The sequence below is a fragment of the Toxorhynchites rutilus genome, chromosome 2 (assembly GCF_029784135.1).
Source record: "Toxorhynchites rutilus septentrionalis strain SRP chromosome 2, ASM2978413v1, whole genome shotgun sequence".
Classification (NCBI taxonomy): domain Eukaryota; kingdom Metazoa; phylum Arthropoda; class Insecta; order Diptera; family Culicidae; genus Toxorhynchites; species Toxorhynchites rutilus.
The window spans coordinates 298,739,156-298,753,798 of record NC_073745.1 but is presented as its reverse complement, the minus strand read 5'-3'; the positions used below and the strand labels follow the sequence as shown (position 1 = coordinate 298,753,798).

Below are 14,643 nucleotides of genomic sequence, written 5' to 3'. Positions count from 1 at the left end.
GAAAACAAGAAAATAAAGTTGAATGGATTTCGCGCAGTTTGTGGGTTGGGAAATATGTTGCCGGTTTGGTGGTGGGCTGAAGATTGTTGCTAAAAGCAGCGAGTGAGAGAGAGAGAGATGAAAAGAAGCTGGCAATCACTGGTCAATTATCAACGACGTTACGCTCCTCAAAGCCGGTGCCACGAAGTGAAGTGATCGATGGTTCAATCGGGTGGAACGAATGGTGGCTTTTGTACATACACACAGAGGGAGAGAGCTGCTGTTGATCGGAAGCCGTCGGAGTTCAAGAAATAGCCCATCTCGGCAATTATGGAAACTTTTCAGCAGTTCTCCAGGTCCAACAATCGTTTAATAACGTGTCTGACTAAACGATCTTGTTGGAGCCAGCAGAAACGGAGGAAAAAATATGTGTGCAGTGAGTGAATAATTGCAGTGCACGAATTCTTGGCCAGATGAGCGTCCAAAGAAATAAAAAAAGGGTTCAACGTTTGGATCCGCGCGTCGACTGGTTTGCCATTAATGTACATTTCCAGTCCAGAGCCTGTTCAATTGTATACACACTAATAATCTAATTATAGTTTATAAAGTCAACATACCACACTACATACGATCATGATTTATTTTTAAAAAATTACTCCAGCATACACACCAACACAGGAAAACGTGATGTGGCCATGTACGGAAGGTTCCGCTCGTTCGCGCTTCGCGCCTGCTACCCTTACACCTTGATGTCTACAAGTTTCGCCACCGATCCGTTGAGTTATGTTCACCAGCGTAATGCCGGCAGTTCTCAAGTAAAAATTTCAAAAAATAACTCCTAACCTAAACAAACCCCACTCTCTCTGTACACAGTTTGTCTGGCTGTGGAACGAACCCGTTAATCCCCGATTTAGTCCGTCAGTCAGTCAACACATGTTTACTTGCGCTTTGAAGCAGCAGCAGCAGCAGCAGCAACGCTGCTGTAAACAACCCAAGTTGATGATTGATACCTATCAAAACCGCTCCACTCTCCCCTACAGCGCGAATGGGCAACGGCTTGGACGACGTAAATTTCGATGTCGAAACGAGAAGTTGTACTGAAAACGGCGAAATTCTCTCCTCCGCGGGCTGATCGTTGCTGTATTACCTTTTGCGCTAAATCGACTGGAAAGGTATTCGGACCCGGGGGCGACAGTGTTGGAAGTAGTGCCCATTTTGATCTTCACTTCTTTCCAATGTGATAATTGCACTCACTGACACGGGTGCTCAATTGGCGTTCTTACTGTCAATGCAAATCTCACACGGTACTTCTCTCAAAACGAAACAAAACGAAAACAAAACATGAAACTGAATGTCATCCGAGCCGGAAATTGCGTTGTTCGCCGTTTGTTTTGTTCTTACCTCAATTAAGTTTGAAACAGCGACAACAACAAAAAAAAAACACTTCTAGCATTGGATCGGACAATTTGAATCTTGTTTTTATTGTATCCTTCATTGCTTGAATCAATCAATCGAACCGGAAAGTGTGAGAAAATGGTTAGGTTTGCAGTTTATTGGAATTTGGTTGATTGTTTTGCTCTTGGTTTCGTTTCTTTTTGTTGGATTTTACTGCACGAGGGTCCTTCATTGAGCGGTCAGTAAAAACCGTAAAAAGAATAAAAGTTTTTTTTATTACTCACTTATTTTTTATGGTTTTTTTTTTCGCAGTCAATTTCCCATTCTTTGACAGCAAGATTTGTTCAAAAAAAAAAAAAAAAAAAAAAAAAAAACTATGGATACATTTGTTTGCGTTCAGCAAACAAATCTCTGCCATCTACTGCTGACATGAATATGATTGCATGGCAAACATGTTAAAGCATAAACGTCCCATTTTCAATCATCATAGACAGTATTCGTCAATAGAATCGTCAAATTGGAATTCATTGTCATCGCTACAGCCTAGATCACACTAGTACACTTTGCGATCATACACACTGAAGACCAGCATTTTTCACTGATCCGTTCAGTCAGAGTGGACCAAGTTTATTTTTTAATATACTAAAAATGTACACATTTTACACTAACGGGTTCAAGCACATTTCGACAAGGTACCTATTAGCTTCAAGAAAATGTTTTGTGGTCAGTGGAGGGTTACTACTGACAATGTTCTGTTTTCAAAAGCTAATATACCTTATCACCTTCTGCTCCTAAAGGGGTCCCTTTTGTGGTTTTGACCCAGGAAAAATATGCCACCCCAACCAAACCCAAGCCTCATTTTGAAAAACGTTGTGTTTCCTACTACGTTTTAGTGCGTATGAGAAAATTTTAATTACGACTCTAGGTAAATAGGCCTAGCTCATTTCATACATGAACCTACTATTTTAATACTGATTTAAACAAATTTGGCCAAGAAAACACGCATAAGTCTATCTCTTCTAGCGTGATATGTGCGAGTGACCACTTTACATCCTCACTCACAAATGTTCGATTTTTCAACCTATTTTCTAATAATGAAACATGTACTATTTTCAATTTTCATAATAAAAACCGCTTACTATCTTGAACTACAATATGTTGAGCTACAATATTCTTCGAAGAACGGGAATTTTAGTGGTAATCTAACAAAAAACAAAACCTAATAAAATGCAAAAAAATGTATACTTTTCTAAAGTATTACTTTGATAAAAGAACGCACATTGTGATTCACTTTGATAGAAAGAACATACATTGTGATGTAGGTAAAAAAAAGCATTGTATTGAATCTCCTACAGGATGAAAAATGTAGGTTTAGGTCAATATTTTTTGTTTGGCGATTTTTCGATTTTTTTTGTCATTTTCCGGAAAACTGAAGAACGGAAAAAAAATTTCTAGAAGATTGGGGCTTCTGTGACGCCAATAATCAAAATTACACCAATGGCTTTCGTTAATGGAATAATTTTAACCGCTTGGTCGTTAATGGGTTAAGTTGAAAATTTATCTGCTAACCTGTGTACTAATTTTTGTTTTTTTTTCCAGATCAGTGAGGAAAATTTAAAAAAATGTTCATGAAAACAATAGTTGGCTCTTGTGCAGAATTTTACAAGTTTTCACCCTATCGATTTGCTATGTTTCATAAAATATAAATAAGCAAACATGAAGGACTATTTTTAATTCCAATCGACAGTATATATGTTGTGGATATTCAACATCACTGGAACACTGGAGCTAGTAGAACGTTCTAGGGATTAAATGAAATTTAATTAAGGTAAACTGGGGCAAGTGGAACTCGGGGGTATGTGGATCAAATGTAAAATATAGAAATAAAAATAAGTATTTTGCTTTGTTTTCACAGCTGTGTAACAACCAATTGGCTTCTACTGATAGTACTTTTTAGTCGTTGTGAACAACCAAACTCAACCATATGTCGCTTTGTTTACACCCGCATTTCCGCAGCTGCGACCAGAGTCGATTCCGCAGTCAGTGAAACTACATTTGCGACCTTCAGCAATCCCTAAAACTGTTTACATTTCACTACCAGGTAATTGAAACAACACTTATTTTTGTATTTATTGATACAAAATACGAAATATTGCCTTTATTCCTACAAAAATAGGCTTTTCCCACTTGCCCCACATATTTTAGTGGCTGGGTTAAGTGGTATACATAAAAGTAAAGTCGTGGAGGCGATCTGGCGTAGTGGTAACATCCATGCCTCTCACGCTGAAGGTCACGAGTTCAATTCTCACTCCCGACATTCTTCCAAAAATGGAAGTAAAAGTGACGAACCAACCAAATGAGTTGAAAATCACTATAATACAGATAAAAAAAAAAAATAAAATAAAAGTAAACATTGCTAATTAAATGTTTTTATCTCTAAAAATGATTCGCACGTAAATTCGTAAGCGTTCTCCTGTCAAATACAGTGGACATGACTTGACAGATGCTATGAATGCTGTAGAAAATGACAAGATAAGATTAAAAGCGGCAGCAAAGCACTTTCGGATCCTGCACGTAGCGCTCCTCAAGCAAGTGAAAAGATTGAGAAGAATTTAAAGTATCACGGGAGGCCGACCCGCTGCTTTGTCGTTGGAGGTTGAACGCAGATCGCCGATTGTATTAAAAAAATGGATAAGTTGGGCTTTGGACTATCCAGAGAGGAGACAATTTTAAGAAAAGTAGAGTACGTAAAAGTTAACAACCTTCAAACACCGTTTGTAAACGGTATTCCAGGAGCCGAATTTTGAAGTTGCACCGAAACGAGAAGTTGATCCTATCGAGATGACGGAATACTTCAAGCTCCTAAAACCAGAGATCGGAATCCTCGCTCGGATGCACGATAAATATTCAATCAATCAATCTAGTTTTCGATGAACCGTGTATTGTTGATATTTTCGTCTCTTCGTTTTCACCGAAAATTCTTTTTCAGAGAGAAAGAGATGTGGAAAATTTCAACGAGAATGGTTTTTCGTCTCTCATTTGGTATTGAAAATATGGAGCGAAAAATCATAGCTAACTTTACCAACGTTAATCTGTTAGGACAGCGTCCAAACGATCTGCATTTGGACAGCGTCTGAATTGTACAAATATTAATCCATCTCATGTTCACTTCACGATGAAACCCAATATTGCCGCATATTTTCATGCAATGTTTTCAGCTGTACTGAAGAAGTGAAAAACCATTATCGGCATCTAGGAGTCACTGAAAACGAAACCATTTTTCGGCAATCATAACTCACCGAAAAATAAAAATCGGCTTTGCGTTTCTCGCGAGAATCGAAGTGAGCGTATAACATTCTCTCGCCTCCTATATTCTCAGCTATTTTTCCCTGTGGGCAGGGTTGCCAATAATATTTTTGAAAAAACTGGAAGATTGTTCTTAAAAAAACTGGAAGAAAACTGGATCCTGTAAAACCTTTTTATTTTAAGAAGACCGGCTATGATTTATCTAAATTGATTTTTTACCAATTTCAATGCTTGATAAATAGAATGCTTCGTGTAGTATTTGTATGTAGTTCATAAAACTGTAACTGTAATTACTGTAAAATAATATATTAGGGATGGTTTTATTTGGGAAAAACTTGAAGAGTTTCGTATTTATCGCTTCATAAAATCCATGAAATCGCTGATAGAAGAGCGTAGCAAAACTGCGTATAGTTCGATACCTCAAAAAGATACGGATCAGCATGAGAATACCATAAACAACTTCTCATAGTGTTATTTCAATACTCAAATAACCACAAACAAAGTTGCTCAAGTATTACTTTGGTATTGACATTATCAAATTTTGGTATTGAGAAGCTGTTTCTCTCAATTTTTTTTGGTGTTATTCATTGCTAATTTACATCTTATATTAGGCTTGCACAAACCAAATTTCGGTATCAAGATCAAGATGAGGGACCCTTCAATATTTCCTCTAGCTCGAGAAAGTACTTTGAAAAAATATGCATAGTATGCTTTCTTGCAAAATATACACTATGGTTCACACACATTTTATGCAAAATATGCATTAGCTATCTAGGGGAGTTTGTTTGCATTAATTAAATTAATTATATTTAGAACTAAAATTCCTTTGAGTGACTATGAGAAACTAATATCCCTTTGTTGTAAACGGAGGCAAGGTTACTTGCGTTTTATACTCATATCAATTAAAGTCAATGGAAACCATTTACTCTATGACCTTCTGAACTTCAGAATGTTTTGGAGGATCTATAACATCTGATGCTTAATCTAGGCTGTTAAATAAAATTAACAATTGAGTGGTGCCCTGTTTTTAAAGTAGTTTGATAAGTTTCCACCATTCGGGAAAGCTCTTCGTTTTGGAATTTTCGACAAAACACCGACGGATTGAACAAAATGGAAAGAACCGAATTACAACCTCGCCAGAGATCGATCCAAGGTCGAATGATAAATGTCAGAAAATAAAATTACATAGGGAATAAGGAAGAGGGAGGGACAGATAATATTTATCATTGTAAATCTATTTTACATAAAATGGATAAAACTAGGGCACACATATGAAAAACTGGATAAAACTGGACGATATTCCAGAAAACTGGAAGATTTTAGGGTTCAACTGGATGACTGGATCGAGAAAAAAAACTGGAAGAATCCTGTTTAAACTGAAACATTGGCAACGCTGCCTGTGGGTGAAAACGGATGTTTTTCGTCTCAAATCGGCGAGCATTTCGATCTCTGCCTAAAACAGATGACCACGAATGTTTCTCTTATTCTCGCATCACAGCAAGCAACTCAAACGTCAGATGTCAATACTGTTGAGATTGTCGAAGGATCAAAGAAACCTTCAAGAGTAACAAACACAAGAGTAACTTGCACTTACATTGCCTCCTCAGGTGATAACCAACGCGTAAAAAAGAAAATGACAATCCACAGAATAGTTTTTTTGAAGCAATTCTTCTCGACCATGTAAAACAAATTCCTGTTTCCAAAGCGCCGAGGAAAAAAGTTTGTCCTGGAGCCGAAATTATAACATCGGCTGATGCCGTTGTGAAACTGGAAATTAAAATGGTTAAAGAGGCGACACAGGAAGCTAAACGCAAGAGAACTTCGAAGAAGTCATGGCTAAGCTTAGCGATGTAACTGCTATTTCTATTTTTTGATCTGATTTCGAAGATTTACGGAGTAGGACATATCGTTTCTATTTTTTTCTTTTTTCTTTCTTTTTTTAATTTATTTTGCTTTATCAAAGATTAAAATAAATGGAATACAAACAGTTTGTTTTACTTATTCCCAAACGCCTTTTTATAAGAGTTTTAACATGTTCAAAACAAAAATTTTAAGGTTTCCTCGTACTCCCGTACCAAGGGGTAAGTGGATTTTCGGGGTTCAAAAATAATTTTTGGTTAAGCCTAAAATCTAGTGGACGAATTCTTTCTTTGATTCAATATTTAGATTGCTAATTGATTTAAGTAGTGATGTGCGTAATTCGGTTTGAAAAATAATCAACAACAGGAAAAATAGGACACTTTATTTTCGAACTAATGGTTTTTGGGGTTCCACTTGTCCCAGTGTACCTTAATTAATTCAATTTGATTTTTACCTTTAACGATCATGGTCCAAGCATGATGAACCACCACAAACCATATCGAGATCTGATATTCGCCAAAAGAAGATGTTGCATTTAATTTGATAGGATTGGAAAGGGGTGGTATTTTTGAGCTGCTTCCAAGGAATCAAACGATAAATACAGAAGTCCACAACTGGACAAACTGAATGCAGCGATTATCGAAAAACGTCCAGGATTAGTCAATCGTAAGGGTGACAACGCCAGACCATACACATCTTTGGTCACCCGCCAAAAATTAATGGTTTCGAACTTTGCAGAACTAGTTGGATGGTAAAACTTTTGATGATGATGAAGCTGTGAAATCGCACTTGAATCAGTTTTTTACCGATGGAAACCAAAAGTTGTAGCGTGGAGCGTGGAATTTAGATTTTTTTCAATCGTGGAAAGATCGCAAAACGAACAAAATGGAAATTATATAATTGATTAAAGTTCATTCTATGTACAAACAAAAAAAATTTTTTTTGTAGCTAGCTGACCCGGCGAACTTCGTCCCATCCAAAATTTATTGATTGATATGAATGAACATTCACGTTTTCTTTCTAAGCGAACGTTTGTGGGTTCAATCGCAGGACTCGCCATTGATTGGTCTACTAATTGAACCATCACAATTTCCTGTTGTTATAATTTTCTTATTACTTTCACCAAATCTCGTCATTGTAATATAAATTTATTTTCAGACACAGTTTTCGCTTCTTCAACGATGCCATTGTAGAAAACATGGAGATAATTTTTTTTTCAGACATACTCTCAAAGCTTTTCAAAAACTTAAAAAAGCAGAGATGAGTACAACAGAAAAAAAGCCAGCTTGACCCATTCTTTCCTCGGGTTTTGCGCTTACCAAAATATTTGGTTTTTCATTTTTATTTATATAGATAGAAAATAGAGGAGTGTTATTTCGCCTGAGAATCCATTTTGATTCTGCTAGAGCGGAGTCCGGATAACGTTTGTCAATCCATGTTTTTGTTTGCACTGTATTTTTTTTCCATCAAAAAGCAATACTTTATCAATACACGAAATTCGGAGTTTTCCATTTTTTCACAATAACAAAAGTTGCTTCGCTCTCGATGCTGTAACTTTATGACACGTATCCATTGAAAGATGATGCTTTGTGATAGTCAAGTAGATTTTCACAAGAGGCGCCATCTAGACGTGAACCTCATGGACTTTTCAGCTGAACAGTTGAATCTTATGTTGCTTCATATAGACGCCCATATGATAAACAGGCGAGTGGCAAGACGCCAACGGTCGGCAGTTAGATCACTTCTGGTACAAACTGGTATAAACTTATATCACAGATGGGCACGCACCTTGGGGTTATTATTTCATCACATCGCATTAACGAATAAAGATCTAGAGATTTTTTTCTCACATTGTTCCACTAAACCAGAGAAAAAAAATTAATCCATCTGCTCGCACTGGACCAGGTCGAGCAAAAACCACCCGATCGACCACAAAATCCGGTGGATCGAGTCGAGTTCTTGATTACTTTTTTGCTTCGATGTGTGCTGTGTAGTGTTCCAAGCATCCCCCCGAAAGAGTGGTAATTGTGACTCACACTATACCAGATCTTCGAGCCAGGCACCAACGACGCAAACACTCAGACTCCCAAAGCACAGGTTGCGGGTGGTTGGTGTGGGACGGAGAGAACGTTTGCAGATCCCGTCATAAAGAGGCAAGCGAATAACGAAACACGCCGACCGAAGGGTAAATGAAGAAAGAAAAAAAAACAAGGAAAAGAATGACTGAACCAGCTATCCTCCTATTGATCACTTTTCGCAGGGCTGCTGGCAAGCGAGTGAGTGAGTGAAACGGAGCACCTAACCGATCGAAATACGATCGAACACATGGGAGTTTTGCGCGCCGCGGAGTTGATCGAAGCGGCGACCACATTGAAATTGAAGTGTGTACAGTGGAGTTACCTTTTCCAGGGAGTGTTGAACGTTTCCATAAGTGTTGTACCCTCCCTCCGAGCGCGGTGTGTTGTTTGTTACCAATGTTTGTTGCAGTGAAAAGTTAAAAAAAAACAGGAAGAGTGAAAGATAAAATAATAAATAAAACGTGTGGCCTTTGATTTATATATATTTGTGTTTATAGTGAGGCAGGCGAGAAGAAGCAATGGAAGAAAAATGATCAAACGGTTCGAAATGAAGACGGAATTATTATAAACAAAACCCGCGCGCGATCAGATTTACTACCGTCCGCGAAGTTTTGTTGTGCCTAATTAGCGGATCATTTGAGCGAAAATCTGAGCGGCAAAGACACATACATACCAGGTACCTAAGGTACGGTAGCGGCTGAACCCCGTATGTCGGAATACCTGAGGGAGATGGTCCATTCGGTTGGAATTTGATACTGTATTCGCAGGTACGTTCAATGATCTTTGCCCTTTCTTCGATTAAGATATTGGGTTGCGAGTGTCAGTTTCATGGTGGACTCATCAACATGACTCTTCAAAGTTCTCGGAAAAGATTTGAAGGCTGTACGCAACTCTGTGTGGGGCGAAATTTGGGAAAAACAGTTATCAATTGTGTAATAATGGGGTGGAGTGGAAACACGGAGGCTAGTAATTAATTAATATTAATTTTAAGCAGCAAAATTGATTCTACCGTTTCACTCCGAAGCCAAAGAGCTGTTCGAACACGCGCACACCCATACAAGCACCGAAACCCCAAGATCCCAAGCCAAGCGATGAAGTGATCGGATTTATTTCTTTTCATCGATCGCACGCTGATCGAATCGGATCTCGTTTGAAGCCTTTGACGGCAGTCTGGGTAATAGCCAGGGTAACCGAGCACTAAATTAGATCTGTATTCTGTATCCATATCACAGATGATTGAGTTTTATGTTTATTGACCAGCCAGCAGCAGCAGCAGCCGAGGGAGAGCTCGATTTGTGATTGTTGTGTTGAAATTTCGTTGAGTAAAACGACCCAGTAAAACGTGTAATCTAAGCATCTGCAAAGCGCTTACGGTAAAATGTGTTACAGTAATCAAGTTTCATGTCATTCAAGCTGAATGGATCGCAGCATGAGCTGCGCCGCGGCCGTCTGATTGCGGCTGATATTACGTGTTAATTTGGTGCGCTTTTACTATTCATTAATCAGATTAAGTGCCACTGAACTTTTTTTTTGTTGTGATGATGAGACCCAAACTTCATCTTTGTCTTGTGTTGTGCGGACCATGGATTCCAGGTGATTTTTGTAGATGTCTTCATATGGTACGAAAAAATGTCTTCGAATATCTTCACAATCGTTTTGAAGGAAACTAAAATTCATAACTTAATTTTGAGCAATGTTTGATAGATTATTCAATGTTTATTCTGATTGATATTATATGGCGCGTTTCATTGAACCTTGAGGTTTTGGAATTTATTTTAGTGAATGTGAACAAAGAATATATAGCGCAACTTCGAACCAAATTCTATGAATTGAAAAATGTACTTGAATGTTGATTGATTGAAAATTGCTCCGATTCTTCCACAAAAACGGAACAGTGAAAAGTATTCTATTGAGCACCGGACTGTACCAAGATTCAAATGCCAATAAATAGAATGGATGACTCACGTTTGTCAAACCTATAACCATGTTTATAGGTTTGACAAACGTGAGTCATCCATTCAGGTTTTTTTTACATAACTCAATTTGTTCATTACAGCTCTAATGTTTTGATTTTAACTCATACCACATCCATATAAGTAATTATTGAAACGGCATTTAACCGGAAAACCTACGATTTGTGAAGTGGCAACAAGTGATACTGATAAAAAATTCATCGAATTACACTTACACAGAAGCCTTTCCTCTTTTCACAATATTTTCGGCCAATAGTAGGAATTTTATGGAAATAATATCTCCCAAAAATCCACATACATTATCATACTGAAATATCTTCACACACTCCATAATGTCTTCAAAATATCTATCAAAATATCAAAATATCTACAATCGAATGTCTTCACAGTAAGTCAAATGTCTGCAAAAAGAAGACATGTCTTCAAATCTCTGCATCTGCAAAAATCTTGGCATCTCTGGTGAGGACTCAAGTCAGTGATACCAGATCTATGAAAATATCCATATATCTGTGGATTCGTTGGATATTTATGTAATTCCAAATACATATGGATGTATTGCATTATCTTACGATTTATACGAATTGTTGTTTTCAGTGTATTTTTTGTTTTGTTTTGTGTGTCGCAGAATCCTAACACCTGCTTTGTCATGGCGTCAGTGCGATGCAATGTCAGCAAATGAGATATTTAGTCATGTTCACAGCTCGAGGAGAAATGAAGCAGTTATGATGACGCAAAACAAGCGATTTTCTATGTATTGAGTATGAAAAGAGACTGGAAATTTGCCTCAGTTTGATTCACTATTTATGCTCTAACTCAAATTTTCCCTACTCGTTCTGTGCTATTCTTGTTTTTTAACACGTTAAGTCCCGTGTCAATCTCTAGGGACTGACGTTGAGCTTTGCGTTAGAAAAACGTTGATCACTGGGACTGACAGTTACAGAATTAGGAAACAAAATAAATTGTTTGTTTTCGGATTACTTTCTAGATGTGAATATTTTCTTTTTGTACAATAAATATCTTTAGGATCATGTACCGACACTGATATTGTACAAATCCTAATGCAGGTTGAATGGAAAGCGTAGCAAGAACAATTCAGGGCTCAACGTGTTAACGGACTTTAACCCGAAGGTCGTTCGTCCTTCCTTCTTGTTATCTCCCTTCCTTGTTTATATTATCGCGACTGCGTAAGTTGCCCCACCAAACAAGCATGCACACAGCCAATGGATTTGTGCTGTACACACACAAAGCCGTATATTGATGGCTTGAAGCGATCAAATATGTGTACATTTCTCACCATTATGTACTTTTCTCAAAAGTAACTCTTCCTGTTAACATTACTCGCCTCGATTAGCGTAGCTGTCAACTTTGATGAAGAAAGTTTTGCTGTTGGTTTGCAAATCTAAATCACATCCAAAATTCCAGAACATTTATTTTCGTGGTGAGCCGGAGATAGCCTAGGCTTGATGATTCCCTACTTGATGAATTGTGTACCTACTTTATGAATTGTGTAGCTCCACGCCATGGCTTCAATTTGATGCAATGATTGCAATGCCAGGGACATCAGCGAGTGAGTAAGTTGGTCGCGTCCAAAGCTCAAGAGGAACGAAGTGATGACGCAAACAAGCGATATTCGTTGCCTCGAGTGTAGAACGAGACTGAAAATTTTCCTAAGCAGAGAATCACTATTTATAACCTAGCAAATATTCATCTTCGTTGTTTATATTATCGCGACTACATAAATTTCTTGTAGGTAAGCACACAAATCAGCAGAACAAAATGAAAATAAAGGGGACCAGGGGATTATAATGCATAGCATATGAAACAAAACTTGAGGAGCTTCCGATTCGTTTGGTATGCAAATCATCAAAATCCGTTCACAGTAAAAATAATTATCAACGTTAACTTCATTTCATAAAAACGTGACATGTTTTCTGATTTGGCACCCTAAATGAAAGACGTAGTCCTACGTCAAAATAAAAATAATCGCCAATTATTCCATACCACATTTGGCAAGGCATAAAGACCAACAAAAAAGTGTGCATGTGACTGCTTGCTGGTAGGAGCAAAACTGGACAATAGAGATTCCAATAGCTCTGATTCAACAAGTTGTCTTCGGGCGGGACTTACATTACAATATTTTCTCTGCCCACAGTGTTCGTTCACAGTTGCAGTCGATGTTTTCACATGTTATCTGTACTGGAAGAGTTCAAAACTTTTTCATCTGTACTTTTTCTTTCTAAAATTTATACCGAAATCTGTACTATTCAAATATTTTGTGCATAGAACAATCTGTTTCGTAAGCATGAAACATATTACTCGCTCGACAACAAATATGTTCGTTCAACGGTTGCCGAGGAGTAAGTCTGTTAAAAACGAGACATCTAAGCGAAAAAAAAAATATTTTAAATTTAGATACACCAAAAATAGAATTATCTATCGGTTTTTATGATATCAGTTTTTCATATTTTGATTTCAATGTTTCTTCAATGTTTCAAAAGTTTCGCTTATCACTGGATCGATGTTGATAGTTACAATTTATGGTCTACATGAGTGCAAATTGTTTCGCAAGTGGGATACTGTTATAAATGGTTCTATTGCCCGGGACCAGAATTTGATCGTTCAAGCATGTCTTCAGCCACTTAATTGCGATTCAAATTTTTGAAGAAAATTGAGCTCATTCGGTACAAGTCTTTCCTCATGCACAAAACATCAAACAAAATGTTAATTTTGAAGCTAGCCCTTTCAAACTTAAATTTCGATTTTCGAGCACCGTTACTTTTTTTGTCGTTGTTTTAATCAGTTGAAAAGGTGGATGGTCGTCCTTGACGGTGCAAATAGTTCATCTCTGCTCGGCCGTCTTTGAATGCTTGATATGTAGTACCAACTTGAAAAAAATATGCGAATACGTACAGTGGGAAGATTTATACTTACAAAATCCCGATATATATTTGACAGAATGTATGCTACTTATTTCTAGCTAATTGCACACTTCTTAAATGGCACTAACGTTCCTAGAGGAACTTCGCCGTGTCAACGAAGCATTAATTGCGTCATTTTTATTAGTACTTAGTTGAGATTTCTATGCCAAATAACACGCCTTGAATGCATTCTGAGTGGCAAGCTCTAGCATACGCGTGAGCACAGTGCAATTCGGAGGAAATCTCTTGACGTAAAATTTTACCGACCAGAACGGGAATCGAACCCTAACCCCCGGCATATTAGGTGTGACGCTATACACTCGGCCATGGGAGCACATGCACACTATCAATGATAATAATAATGTTATTCGTTGCATTCATTCGCCTTTTTTAGGGCTTAAACATATTTTCGGCGCCAGCAAGGTATGTTTGATTGTGCTCCCGTGGCCGAGTGGTTAGCATCACACATAACATGGCAGGGGTTCGGGTTCGATTCCCGTTCTGGTCGAGGGAATTTTCCGTTAGTGGAGAGGCGATCTGGCGTAGTGGTAACATCCATACCTCTCACGCAGAGATCACGAGTTCAATTCTCACTCCCGACATTCTTCCAAAAATGGAAGTAAAAGTGACGAACCAGCTGAAATGTGTTGAAAGTCACTATAATAGAGAAAAAAAAAAAAAAAATTCCGTCAAAATTTTCTCCGACCTGTACTGTGGTCACTTGTATTCTAGAGCTTGCCACTAAGAATACATTCAGGGCGTGCTATTTGGCAACGAAATCTCAGCTAAGTATAAATGAAAATGACGCAAGAAACGTTAGTGCCATTTAAGAAGAAGAAGAAGGTATGATTGATTCCGCTCTGAACAGCACTGTGGAGGGGAAGGAGTCACATAGTAGGGAAAGGGAGTCCTCATCCGACCTGTGGCCCTGAGCCGACCTTTCCTTAGATCTCGGTAACGACGCTATCTACCAAATTGTCAGTAGTTCCAAATGGAAGATGAAACAATGCATACAATTTGGTTAAACGGTGACCTTTCACCTTCTCTCTTTATTCTAGAGTTTTCTTTTTGTGTTTTCAGTGCTTCAAAATAGACAAATATAGTACGGAAGATGTTGTTTTAGATGACTAAAAA

At 37.8% G+C, this 14,643-nt stretch overlaps 1 protein-coding gene across 4 annotated transcripts in view; it reads left to right on the top strand.

Moving 5' to 3' along the window:
* The window catches only part of LOC129765348 (protein prickle-like), a 174,977-nt gene that overhangs the window by 6,735 nt on the left and 153,599 nt on the right, over nt 1-14,643 (top strand). For 2 of the 4 annotated variants that reach the window (XM_055765549.1, XM_055765550.1), the window contains exon 2: nt 9,116-9,385. The exons of 1 other annotated variant lie outside the window; for it this stretch is intronic. The gene's annotated coding sequence lies outside the window, so the exon portion shown is untranslated. Of the gene's footprint in view, nt 1-8,796; nt 9,386-14,643 lie in introns of those variants that run through there. One more of the 4 variants, XM_055765548.1, reaches the window with a different exon arrangement.